Source organism: Melospiza georgiana, chromosome 4, assembly GCF_028018845.1.
Source record: "Melospiza georgiana isolate bMelGeo1 chromosome 4, bMelGeo1.pri, whole genome shotgun sequence".
NCBI classification, from domain to species: Eukaryota; Metazoa; Chordata; class Aves; order Passeriformes; family Passerellidae; genus Melospiza; species Melospiza georgiana.
The window spans coordinates 12,665,351-12,679,909 of NC_080433.1; positions in this window are offsets into that span (position 1 = coordinate 12,665,351).

Below are 14,559 nucleotides of genomic sequence, written 5' to 3' on the forward strand. Positions count from 1 at the left end.
TCTCAACAGGAGTGACATATGAACCACAGCCTTTGTGATAACAGACTTCTGAGATTAATAAGACACTTACACAGAATCCATGTCTCATTGTTTTATTTGAGCTGTACTTGTACCCAGAAATCTTTCATCACTTGTGAACCAACCTCAAGCTCCTGACCAGCCCAGCAAGTCTGGAATCCATGTAGGAACTACTTTTTCACACTGCTAAGCTCTTGGATAAGAGGAAGTGGGGAAGTCCCTGGACAAATTCAATTTCCTTTCAGGAAAGGAGCCCCTGCCAGGCTAGGTAGGGCTTTTCATTCAGGGCATGGGATTCTGCTGAAAAAACTGAACTGGCTGGAAGCCACCTCAGAGAGCAGAGGTAATCAGGACTCAGGTAATCAGCACAGGCCAGGTATCTGCTGACAGGTCTGTCCCAGAGAGTGACACAGCATTTCTTTCCACAGGACTCTTACTTGCTGCCAGTCTATTGCTAAATTCCTTGTGATGTTACCTTACCTGTGTCTCACTTTTACATGCCTGTGCTCTTGAGCCTCTGTGTGTTACAGGCTTTGAGTTCATGGGCAGCAGCTGATAAATAAGTGTTCAGCACCTCTTGGACACAGGATTTCAGAAGTGTGAATGTGTAACTCTGGCTAAGTGTTGCCTGTGTCCTTTGAGAGGACAAAACACAGGTGGGTGCTGGGGCCACAGGGGCTCAGTGAGGTGAGCCAGGGCTGCCCTTGTGTCACACTGAGCTGTGGCTGCCAGGAAAGCACAGGAAAGTGTTTGCCATCCACTTCAGGAGGTGCTCAAGGCTTGTGCAAGACCTGTTTGTAACCACACAGAACAGGTTTCAGCCTGCTTTAAAGAGAAAATTCCCCAAATGGTGCTTTAGATGAACTGTGTGTGTCAGAAGTAAGTTTCTGTACTGCTTACAGAGAAGCTTACTCTGTGTTGTAAGGCATTTGTGTCTCACCAGGAGGAAAAAGTAAGACATTTGAAGGCTTGAGGTGTTCAGTGCTCCTCCTGTCAGTGGCAGGCATTTCCCTGGCCAGTTGCACCCTCCCACACTGTCCTGGGGAATGTTGATCACACTGGTGCAGGCAGAGCAGGAGGAGATGGAGTCAAGCCAGCCAGCGTCTGGGTGTCCCCAAGCACAGCACTCCTTCATGTAGTGCTGTTCTTCCTTAGCCAAATATTTTATAGATTATAAAAAGTGCTCCCCAGATGAGCTTAAAAAGTATCTGCTAGATTTAGGGAGCTTATGAAGTGCTTGTTTCAGGCAGGAGGCTGTGAGATTTCCTTTCCTCAAGCAATTTGATGAAGAAGAGGCAGCTAAGGAGCAGCTAAGGAGGTGGGATGTGTCTTTCCACTGAAGAAAGGCTGTTTTTAGCATGTTTGAGATAAATAAGCTGAAGAACATAAATTTGAATTTCACAGCTCTAATGGCTTAGAGAACACAGAGGATTACTTGATTTCATGAATTTAGGCAGAAACTCTTCACTCTTGAAACACGAATTTGGTTGCTAAGGCCAAACGAAATGCTGTATGGCAAAAATCTCTTCTGTCTTCACACCTGTCTCTGTCAGCACACCCAAAGTGTGGCTGTCAGGAAAATCCTTTCTCTGTCAGTGTTGCATGTCAGGAGGGCAGGGGGTGCTGCATTGCCTGCTCTGAGCTGAACTGCACCCCAACACACACACAATCCTGCCTGCTTACAGCTACTGGGGAAGCTTTATGCACATCGGGTGCCAAATTCTCAGAATTATTTCCTGCATCTTACCAGCTCTTTGTGGAAACATTAAGGGAGAAAAGCCATCTCCTGTCAGGAAGATCTAAAGTCTCTACGTGCAAGCACCAAGTCCCTGCAGAGCAGGGGTTTCACATGCTGCATCTCTGGGCCTGGCACAATCAAGAAAATGGGAAGATTTGGGAATTAATTGGTGAGTGCAACCCTGTCTGTCCATGGATGTCTGGCTGTGTGCTAGCCCTGACAAGTGTTTTCATTCAATTTGCAAATATTAACCTTATTTTTTTTCATACTGCCCAAAAAAGAATATGGTTTTCTGAGCATATGACACTGCTGACAGTGTCATGAACAGCTGCCAATTTCCCTTGATGAGCCAGGTTGATGTCATGCTTTGTTTCAAAAGCCTTCATGTTCAGGGGAAATACACCTGTAAGGCTTTGCAGAGGGTGGAAAGGGACAACTCCACTTGTGAAAATCATATTCTTTTGTTGGGCAGTACGAAAAAAGATAAGGCTAATGTTTTCAAATTAAACTAAAGGAAAATGTCATGCATTTAGCTCTGAATGCTGCAGTATCACACACATGCAATATCTAGAGGCTCTAAATTATGCTAGGTCTAATTACTGTGCAGGGACAAAAGAAGAGATTAAACACACAAGTTATTGCTTATGAACAAAGGGTGAGAAATTAGATGTCAGAAGTCTTTCAAAAATCACATATGGCAGCAGTCGGATAAGAAATTATTATAACAAAGGCATCCTGAACTGTCAGGTCTTTTCTTTAACTTGGATGTCACCCAACATTTCATCATCATAAAAATCTGCTTTCTCTTTAGCTGGTTGCAAGTCTCCTTCCTTATTTTGTTTTTTTTTTTCTCTTTTTTCCCCATCCTCCAACCTTTCTTCAAACCTAGATGATGGGAATGCCAGCTCTTCCTTGCTATCCAGCTTCCAGATGTGGCTGCCTTCCAGGGATGGCTCAGCACTTGCCTCACATCTCTGCAGGGTGTTCTGAGCCTGTGGGCAGTACAGGAAATGCCTTTTCCTGCTCTGCTATTCCTCTTATGATAAGCAGCAGCAGCAGTGTTCCTCCTGACAGGAACAGGGCACTCCAAGCATGGCTGGAAAGGAATTTCAGCACAGGGCTCTGCAGCAGCTCAGCTGCCACAATTAAGGCAGAAAACCAGCCATGATGGCCTTTGGGTTTGTGTTGTTTCTTTTAATTTCTGTGTGTGCAACAAAATGAGCCTTAACAAACAAGCCAGAGCTTTTAATTTTAGAGGTATTACACTTTTTCAGTGGTGAGACCTTCTTGTTATTGATGTTTGGTTTAAGTCAGCATCTTAGCTGGACAGCAAAAAATGCAATGCTACCATATATTTGAAATTATTTCTTCAAAGTTATAATGTACTTGTAGAGTGACTGGTGTTTAGGAAAAGTCAGTGAAAAGATACAAAAATCTTCTAAACTTTCAGACATATGCATGCACACTCATGCCTTATTATTCAGGTGATTTAGGATTGTGTAGAGAACTAAATTGAAAGAATATCTCTAGTTTAGAAACTAGATGTCCCTGGTTTAGAAACCTCTTCCAGGAGAAAAACTCAGCTGAAACAACTTTCAATATTTTGTCTGCCTGGACAAATGACAGAAAATACAATAGATGTGAAAAATACATAGTTCTTGCTTTATTACACAGATATTCCAGAGGACTGTAATTTTTTGTGAGACCTTCTGTGCCTCAGCCTTTCAACAATCAAATGAGTAAAGGTTTTGAAGGCTGCATTACCAGCTGGGGTGTATTGGCTATGTACCAGTGGAGCTGTGCAAGCTAAGGATATGGCCATGTTTTAGTAAATATCATAAATCTTTAATAGAACTACCTTGTAGAGATATATCAGATAGTCATACACTACCTGCTTTTCATGGCATGCAGTGCACTTGGGTTTTGGCTGTTAATGAAGGTGGAGTGAAATTTCACAGCTGAATTTCTAAGAGGCTTATGAAAGTGAAACCTGAAAGGACAGCTATGGAACAACACATTATTTCTGAAATGAAATCCACATTCTACTGTAATCACAGTTTTCATTCTGTGGTTCTCTGATTTATGTCAATCCTAGCAAGACCCACTGCACTGTAACACAGACAGGTCTGTCTGTACCACAGTAAAACTCAGCAAATACATTAATAAATCAAAATAACATCAGCTGTGGGCTTCATGTCTGTGCACACACACAGAGGTTTCAAAAAACAGGTGAGCTCATTTCTCCCAGCTACTTCCATGCTTTACATTTTCCCTAAAAGATGCTGCAGGACTTGGCACTTTCCCAGGTGTGTGTGATTCTGCCTCCCCACAGGCTGCTGCACTCTGTATGGGAAGCTCTCAGCTCCATGCTGAGCAGAGGGCCAGGGCAGCCAGGTCTCCAGGGCAGCTTGTCCCTGGTTATTCATTCCCAGGGCACAGCTGAATGGACACAGGAATGGGGGCCATAGGCAGGGAGAAGTTTGGGCTTGAAATGAATAATGACCAGGGAGCTGCACAGATTCTTCTGGTCTGTGCGAGGTCCCAGCACACATCCTGGTGCTGTGCTCTCTTGTTGTTACAGCCCTGACTCATTAATGACAAAGCTTCCTTATAGTTGTCACCCTAAGTGGCTCTTTGTGGCTCAGGGAACCCGTGACAAAGACTCCACAGCAGTGCTTCATCTTCCCACCCTTTACTCCATGAGTAAAAACTTTCAGGGCTTCAACACACCTCACTCCTCACCCCCCCCTTCAGTCCTGCTTACACCAAGTGTTAAAATTCTCTTTGAACCCTGATCTTTGAAGTGGCATGGGGAGCACAAGGCTCCAGTGAACAGACTGCTGACCTGAACTCTGGCCAGCACTGAAGGAACGTGGTCAAATAATTTCACCCTCTCTGAGTTTCTCCTCTGCTAGACAAAGCTACAGTGTGTGAAACCAGTCAAACTTCAAAACATATCCAGTGCTTGCATGAAACTACTAAGCCTTTTCTAAAACTGGGAAACACAAGGAGAGCTGATTGTAGTGAGACTTATGTAAGCAGAGCAAGGTACAGAACAGTCAGAACAAAGTGATGTCACTCAGTTTGCACAATGTGTGGTTAAATGTAGGCACTGCACTGATTTATGGGTGTACCTGCTGGACTCTAAATTTAGAGTATGTTCTTGGGGTTTTATAGGGGACAAACCATGGCTGCAGACATGTCCTGTGATGGTGTCATCACTCCTGCAGGAATCCTGGTCTGGCCTCTGTTCAAACCCAGGAATGATTCAGTCTGCATGTCTCTCTCTCTGTCTGTGTGTGCAGGAGTTTGTGTGTGCTAGCATGGGGGCAAGGTCTATTTTATGAACATATACACTCCTTCTCTTCAGTGCCTCTATGATACTGCACAGTATTAGGACAGGATGATTTTTTTTGTTTAATGTGGGATTTATTGCTTTATCTTTAAAAATATTGATTGCTCTATTGCTGCATCAGCTTGCTCCTGTCTGGATGAGATTCAAAGTGCTACAATGATTTCTCATCACATCCAGTGGAAAATGAATGATCTGGTTTTCACTTTCACAACTGTAAAGATGGATTTAAATGGCTGGAGAAGTAATAACATAAAGCCAGTCAAATCCCCCAGTTCTCCCCAAGAAATGAAAGCGTGTCTAAGAGTCATATTTTGAGATAAGAGCTGGCTGGGTATGTGCTCCCTTTTTATTTGGAAAGAAATTCCCAGATAGTGCTGTTTTTATGCAGCTTGGGAAACGTGCTCAGCCTACTGCTGTGCAGCTCTTGGATGACTTCAGTTTCTATAAAAAGGAGGTGATCTCATCTTCACTGCTTAAAGATACATCACCCTATCTTTTCCCCTTGGCCCAGCACAAAGGGGAATTTGAATTTATGAAGCCTAAAGTGGCTATTAAAGGATTGACCTGACTGACAAAGGCATTAGTGTTAACCCCTTCAGTTCCAGGCTGTCCAGGCTTGTGCCCTGGCACGGAGAGCAGCTGGGAATTGAGATCCATGCAGGGAATGTGTGGTGCATTCCCTGTGAGCTCAGGAATCACTACCTGGGGGCAGACAGTGTGTGCATGCTCAACTCCAGGAAAAGAGATGAGGATAGACCACCCCATGCATTCCCTGGCTAGACTGGGAGAGAACTGGCAGCCCCACAGAAGGGAGAAATGCTATATTACAGGCATTTACCAGCATATTTGCCATTAGCAAAGTAGGGTTTGAGCCCTGAAGTTACATTTTGGCATGTCCACTAGGATTTGATTTTCAATGACATGTTTAAGTCTGTGAGAAATGCTTCAGGTCAAGCTATATATTTGAGGCCAAATATGAAAATCTATTTAGGCTTCAGAAAATTCTTGTAGCTAAATTTAATTTGAGGATTTCAGAATTAAACCCAAAGCATTTGTCCTGAGGTTCTTTTGTTTTGTGTATGTAACAAGGCAGATTGGTGATAATCTGTTTCACCTTAGCTACTGCTTGCATTTTCATGACACAACAGTGCTTTTTTGCAAAGTCATTTAGTAAACCTAGTCTAATCCCAAAGAAATTTTTTAAAACTGTAGAAGGGGCACATACTGTGTTGAGAAAAAAATTTGTGCAGAATGCTGCATTTGATGTATTGGTCTTTGTGTATTCTACAGAGGTTTTTCATTAAACCAAAGCCTAAGAGGAGGTGGACTGGAATGCAGAAATGGTCAACAGTGCTGTACTTAGAGCATTTCATAGCAAAATATGCAGCTCTTTCTATCTTACCACTACTTTGTTCCTGACAGCACACACCTCAATGCAATCCAGTCCTGTATTTACATTTCAATCCCTTCTATTGCATTTCTTCTTAAGAAACTCCTTAAATTCATCCAGTGGTTTTAAAATAGGCTAAAACAGATGACAAGTTACTGAACACAATAGGTGTCCTAACAAGAAAGGAAGGTTTCAAAATCCTTCCAGTGCCTTGTAGAATGGTATTACAGAATTGCTTGCATTGGAAGGGACCTTAAAGTTCATCTAGTTTCAAACCCCAGTCATGGCAGGGGGCAGGGACAGTCTTCTTTTTTTTTTTCCTTTGGTTTTGTTGGTTTTATTTTGTTGGGGTTTTTTTAAGCATGAATCTTTCAGACTGATTCTTGGAGAAAAAAAGTGGAAAAAATTGTTTATTTAACAGGTAAAGCACTCACCAGCATAAAAAAAAGAAAAAATGAACAATATTAAACAATAAACTCTTGCCAATCTGTAGAGATGCCAAACTCAGGAAGCCCCTCCATGGGCTGCAGCTCAGCTCACTCAGCCTCTGTCAGTCCCTCCAGGGCTGGAAATGCCCCGGCCCAGGCCCGGCCCGGTGCCCACAGCTGGAGCTGCCGGTGCTCTGCTGGGTGTTCTGTGCAGAGCAGGGTTAAACAGGCCCAAGGAAAAGAAAAACCACAGTCCAGGGAACTTCTCTGCCTCAGGCAGCCAAAAACTAACTAAAGCAAAGGAGAGCCCTGTCCTGCTGGCTGTGCGTGCTGCTCAGTGCCCAGCAGAGGCCAGGGGCACGCTCTGAAACACAAGAGGGTCCCTCTGAACATTAGGAAATGCTTTTCTGCTCTGTGGGTGGCTGAGCAGTGGGCACAGGTTGCCCAGAGGAGCTGTGGAATCTCCATCCTCAGAGACATTAAAAAAACCCCAAATGGGTACAGTCCTGGGTAACCAGCTCCATGTGAGCAGAGGGACTGGAAAAGATGATTTCCAGAGGTCCCTGCCACTTCAACCATATTCTGAGTCTGGGTTGGTGTTGAAGATAAAGCTTTAAAATGTATCCTTTTGGATTTCCAGCTCCCTGACTGATAGTGATTGATCAGTTCCATGGATCCCACAAAAGTGATTCCCTCTTCATGACCTGGCTGGCTTCATCTTGGATGGCAAGCAGGATTAGAAGAAGTCATTCTGAGTTTGTATTCCAGGGAGAAACAAGGGGTAAACCCTTATTGAAAGATGAAATCAAGTCTTTTGCTTACGTTCTACCACTGTAAAACTGAAGTCTACACTCATCACATAGTGATGCTGACCTAGAAAAAATACTAATCCATATTCATTATGTGTTAAAATCAGAAGTGGGGAGTACCATGAGTCTGACACTTAAATGTGAGGCCCAAAGCTGTACTTAATCCAACTCTCCTGTCACCCATACTGTTTGCAAGGAGGAGTCCAAGGATGTTTAGCTCCTCCTGGGGGTTCAGTCTCTCCTCATAGTCTCAACAGTTGTGTTTGTAAGTACATGGAAATATCAAGGGAACAGCTAACATCTTGTTTTTAATGTACATTGTAGACTTACCTATGGCAGTGTGTATAGAAGGCATTATTAAGCAAGAAAATAATATTTGTTCACCAAATTAAAGGACATTCCTAAGGTAATCAGGTGCAAAAACTACCTTGCTGCTCAGGTCTTCCTCTAGCCCTTTCTCAGTTACATTTAACTCAGATTATTTAATCAGAAATGGAATGTGTTTCTCAAGCCTGTAATAATTATTTCTCTATGATGAATATAAAATATAAGTTCATCACTCAGGACACAATGTACATATCCCAAGTGTTGCCCAGGGATTAACAGGATTTGTGAGCAGATAGAGCTCTGACTGGATGCAGCCTTTAATATGCCTGCAAGTCCAAGCAGTGATAAACTGCAAGTGTTTAAGCTGGGGAAAGCTCTTGTTGGGCTGCCTAATTAAACCTCTTCTGGTATCACCTTTTTTACTCTTGATATCTTGTAGACAATTAGAACTGCAAATTGGAGAGTTCTGCCTTGATTTTGGTAATTGCTAACTATTAAAGCTTTTTTGGTTCATATTGGAGATGGTGTTTCAGTATCATCAGCAAAATACAAATCATTCTTGCTGTTGTTAAGCTATCTGGTGCTACATAAGCCAAATGATAAATACTTTCTCATATAATTCTCATTATCCTCTCTCATAATGAAGCAGGCAGTGACATAAAGGTGAAAAAAGACTTTTTCGTTTGACACTCAGTTCTGTTAAAATGTTCCTTGAAGCTATGCTTACCTAAAATATGAAACTATGCCTTGCTAGAAGAGTTTTCATGTCTATTATTTTTCTTGGATTTAATAAAACTTCAAGATGACATTGATACTAAAGCCTGTCAAAAACTTTCTTTAAATATGAGAAGTTTGGTGGCTTTTGCTATTCAATTATCTCTTTGATGACTATTCTTAGGATAAAAATTGGTTGGGGCCTTGGTTTTCTGGAAAGGACCATATCTTGATCTTTCTTTACTTTCACCTTAGTTCATTAATCCTTTTAAAGTAATTTCTGTCTTTGGAGAAGACTGAAGGAACCCCAACGCCTTCACAGTTTGTGCAAATGCTTAGGTCATCCTTAGCATTTTGAATGAAGTGCTGCTTTCAGGTTGATGAGAAACCTTCCCTGTCTCATAGGGTTTTCAACCTCACAGGGTTGGTTTGATTTTAGTGATAACCTCACCAATCCCAGCTTTTTGTGACTGTTTTTTTTTTAGAGCTTTTCCTCTTTGCCTGAAACTACAGTGGTTTTGCATTGTATAAAGCTTTTTCACAGCTCTGTTTGTGATGTGAAATGATTTGGTCTTTGACTACAACTGCTGACTGACAGCAATCACTGCTTTTCCATGCTGCTTGCCACTGCTCCCTCTCTTAGGCATGATTTGTCCATAGCTTTTTTTCCCTATTTCTAAATTTTTCTTCTGTTTATTTTTAACAGGTTATCAAGTTGATATAAACTTGTCACTCAGAATTTTGCTTTTCTCAATTAAGTGATTTTCATTGTGGCTTTCAGCAGCCATTTCAGTTTCTGTGATAGTGTGGATTCATGTATTTGCTTTTTTCTCTCAATTTTTTCCCCAATATGGAAAATGAATCCCCTGCTTGGCTTTGCTTGTGTGCATGGCTTTTGCTTTTCAAATGCAAACAAAAGTTACCTTTTAACTACAAAACTACATTTACCACATTATTAAAATGTTAATACAACACTAGTGATCAATACAACATAATACAAATAGTAAATATCTGCATAGAGGCATATAATATGCACTTTTCACAAAACTCATCATTGCTCTTGTCCTTGCATGTGAGAATCAAGTGAGGAGGGCAGAGTCTGTGTCAGGAACACCTCCCAGCAATGACAGAAATCTTCATCACCCACTTCAGAGAGGATAGGACAGAAACAGCTTGGCAAGGCACACACACAGAACAGCTACCAAATGCTGACTCAGGCATGAAAACAAGGCAAAAAAATTTCCCTGAATCATTTCAGAGAAGCTGACAGAAAGTGGCTTTTTTAAGCAACAGCTCAGTCATCCAGCTGTGCCAGAAATGCGTGTCTCCACAACAAGACACTGAAGGGCTGGGATATTCCATTACTGGAGATTCCAATTAGCTGAAACGGGGACAAAATTGGTTAATACTTAAGCTGATTCAATCAACAGTCTTTAAATGCCAGACTAGTAATCATTTCAAGCATGTTCTCAGCTATGCACTTGTGACAGCCTGAGGATGAGCCAATTCAGAAGATGCATCCAGTGAAGATCTGGTTGACACACATAATTTAATTTCTATTTTTGCTTCTCTCTTTTTTTGTCAATCACTCATGTGTTGAGAATTCACAGCAATTTACCCATCAATGCCAAGACTAACTATAGTTAACACACATAAAGATATTCCTTACATACCAGTGGCAAAATCTTTTCATTTACATTTTTCTAGAAATCTAGGCATGTGACCTCTCTTCTAGTTTTTGTAGCTAGCTAACTGTGGTTATGAACTCACATAGCTGGAATTGTCCACTCAGTTCACTCCATGAGTCACCTTAGTTATTTAGTCTGGCTTTACTGGATGAGCCTGAAAGAACTGGGGAAAAATTACATTGAAAAAATTACAAAAAAACCTGTCAACTGTAAGACTTTCTCTAAGTACATGTTCTCATGTTTTGGGGAATATTTGAACCTCAGGATTTTTTAATCCACAGACAGCTCACTTGCTCCTCTGTGATTAAAGCGGATTGTAACAGCTGGGAACAAATTCTTCACTAAACCCTTGGTTTGTTTCCCAAACATGAAATGTTCTCTTCTGTCAGTTTTACTCATGCCTTGCCTTCTTTGCCCACAGCCAGAGAAAACTCTGCAGCTGCCACCTCAGCTCCTCTGTCATCCCCTCTTCTGCACAGTCATGCTTTACACATCACTTGCTATTACCACATCCTCCTCCCTGAGCACAGCAACAGATCTGATTTCATAATCATATGAAATCCTGAGTGAGCTCCAAAACTAAGCTCAGGAAGGAACCTTTTCCATCTGCTGTGGCAAACATAAATAAAACACAAACATACCAAAACCTTGCTTGTAGCAACATAAAATTTATATACATACTGAGAAGACATTAAAATGCAATAATCGCTATTAATAAAACTTGACATTATTTAACATCTTAACAATACTGATGAAGATTCTTAACACCATACTGACAAACTTAAGTTAGAGTACACAGCCATCCCTCTGAGACCTTCTCAGTATTGGAAAAATAATTCTTGCTTTAGAAAAAGTAACATTTCATTTACATAAATATGCAGTAACATTTCCTTTACAAGAAATATGGTGGTAGCAAATAAAAGTGCCATTTCTATCCATTTTATTAAAGAAATAATCTCTACTATTTAGACTTTTCCACCAAAACAAGTTTAATGCTTGTCAAGTATCAGTGGTTAAATAAAATAATATTAGGAACAGCTACTAATTTCTGAAGCAGGATTTTCTTGTTGTAGTCACAGACCTTTGAGATTGTACAAACACAGCAGAATAAGACATCTACAAAATTCACCTTTAACTTAGCAAGAGCCTTACTACGAATTGCAAAAGAAGTGTAAGTTGGAAGTGTTTCAGGCCAGGCTGGACAGGGTTGGAGCAATCTGATCTAGATGGTGTCCCTGCCCATGGCTGTAGGTGGGCTGGATGAGCTTTACTCTTCTTTCAACCCAAACCATTCTGGGATTCTATACCACAGAAAATTTTCAATCAGCAATTGCCATCTTTTGCAGAATCCACTCCTAAATGTTGCACTAGAAATGTGGACATTGTGGAGTTGTCAGTGCCCTGATCAGAAGCAGAAAGTGGTACCAGGAGCTAAAATGGTAACTGTTCTTTGCAACCTTGGTTTAAACTCACAGAAGCTGGAAATGGTCAGGGCCTGAGGGTGTCCTTGTTCTTCCTAGTTTTCCTAGTGGAGACTTCTACCACTTTCTATACTGTGTTCCTGTAGTGTTCAGCTAGCTTGTGCTTTCCCTCAGAATCTAATTCCATTACCAGCACTAACATACTAACACCAATTTTTAATATTACAACATGGATTACCCCAGTACTGCACTGATGAAATTCAAAGAAGTGGGATCTGAAATGACCTATGGTTATTATATATGACAACAAAGATGAGCACTTAAATTCTCATAGCCTGCTTTAGACCTCCATCAGAGTCACTTTTACAATGCTTATCTTTAAGCATTTTTTTTAAAGCTAAAAAATTGGCAGATGAACTTCTTTTCTCCTTGGGAACCGATCCTGCTAGATAATAGTGGAATCAGATTGTTTTTAATATCTGCTTTCCCCAGTTACACAGCACTTCTTCCTGCATGACACATTGCTTCAGCATTTGAAACAGAAAACAGTGTCTGCTTTTATGATTATTGTTTTCAGATCTAATTTCGGTTGATCATTAAATCTGTTATCATTTATCTCCATTGTTCACATTGCTCTTTCTTCCTGTTCTTAAAAACCCACAAGAATTAGTTTTGACTCTACCACATATAGTCTCAATTTTCAATTCCTTTTTTCTTTTTCTATCCAAGAGGGGATAATGTGTAGGCATGATTCTAGGATTTGACATTTGTGGCCACCCTAGCAATGTTTTTCAGATTAAAACATTAAAACTGACTCTCCATTTTAGCTTGTATGACTGAGAGAAATAGGTAAAATACCATTGTGAATGTCAAATGGCATTATCTCACCATTCAATTTTTATATCCCACTTTCCATTTAAAACTGATATAAAACCAAGGTACCAGAATAGCATAATTATAAATTTTACTTATCAACATGACCTGTAAAACTGATAATAATGGAAAAATTCTATTTTGAAACCTGTGATATCAGAATGAAATATTTTTCCAGGTGGCTGCAAGCATGTATAAAAAATTCTTGTTATTTCACACCACCAAGATTCCTTCATGTGAATGTCAGATGGCAAAAAATAAAAACTCTAGTACTGGTATGTGCTTGACCTTCATATTAATAAAACCTAATTTCCTTTTGTAAAATTCCACTGACAAAGGCAGAAGACTATATCAATCCAACATAACCATTGCAAAAAATTCCAGTATTCATTAAAGAGTATGTTAAATACCATCCAAGCCCATAGGATATAGAGGCAACTATCAGAGCTAGTTAGATATGCTTCTTTTAAAATAATAAAGGATGACAGCAGAGTAGAGCCTTCCACTGTGGAAGGACTTGCTCAGTATCTCCACCATAACACACAATGTTTAGATTTTCTTTGTGCAAGAAATGCCTGAAGGATCTAAGGGAATGTGTAAAATCAATGTTCCACCATGAATGCTTCTCTCCCAACCATTAAATTTCCACAAATGATACTATATAACCCATCAAACATCAGATTTGTTTAAACATCTTCTGCAATTCTTTGATGCTGTATATAATGAATTTGCAGAATATCAGTGCAGTTACTCATGTTTGTGTTTTCAGGCTACTTGGAATGCAAAAGATCTACGTAAATCTCTCCTCCAGCTGCACCAGATGTAAAAAAAGAAAAAAATATAAGGAAGATAAGAAACTTTGCTTTGATGATTTCTCATTAGAGGTTTTGCTTACTAAATGGGCATGTCTCACCATCCTCCTGGTCTTGTTGGTGGTGTGGGATACAGAATGCTGACTCAGGTGGATGTGCCCCAGATTCTCATGGCACTCCTTACTGCCTTTCTGCTTCCATCTCATTCTTGCTTTGCTGCCATCCCAGAGCTCCCAGTGTTACTCAGCACCTCTCTCGTGGTGTGACAAAAATGCTGAAGCAATATGAAGAACAAGAATTCACAGCACAGCAAGTCCTTAGGTGCACTAGGCTGAGCAAGGCAGAGCCAGCACCACTCCTCATCCCTGCTGCTCTGGTGCCCTCTGCTGAAGTGTCCACCTGCCTGGATTCTGAGTCACTGGGCAGGGACAGGAGCCTCTGCCAAGTGCCAGATGCTGCCACCTCTTTATCTTGATATATTTCCATTTCTGTTCTGTCTCAACAGAAAAGCAGAGTATGACTCTTCACTTCCTTTCCTTCCTGCGGTGGTACTTAGGCTTTGTTATTTTTGAAATTTGTTCTTTTCCTTCCTCACATTTTACAACAGCCTTTTATTGAGCTTTGGAAGATTACATGTGAGTTGAGATGATAACAACAGTAAGAACTATATTTTATAAGAACTCCTGTTTGTGTGTGTGTATAAAAGCATTAATCACTTAAATTAACAATGTCATTTTTGTTCCTTCCTGGAAGATTTTCTCATGTGCTGTAAAAATGGGGGAAAACAAGACACAGGTAAGTCCTATCACTCAGCACAGCTTTTCTGCAGTAAATCAGTACTTTTGTTTGGCTGCACATAAACAGCCTTACTCTCACTTGGCAGGGATACCTAAATTGTAAAGGCTGTGAAAACAACTTCTCAGGTTCACATAACAAGCAAGATGAGGAACTGTCTGGTCTCCTGTTCCAACCACCAGACCTTGTAC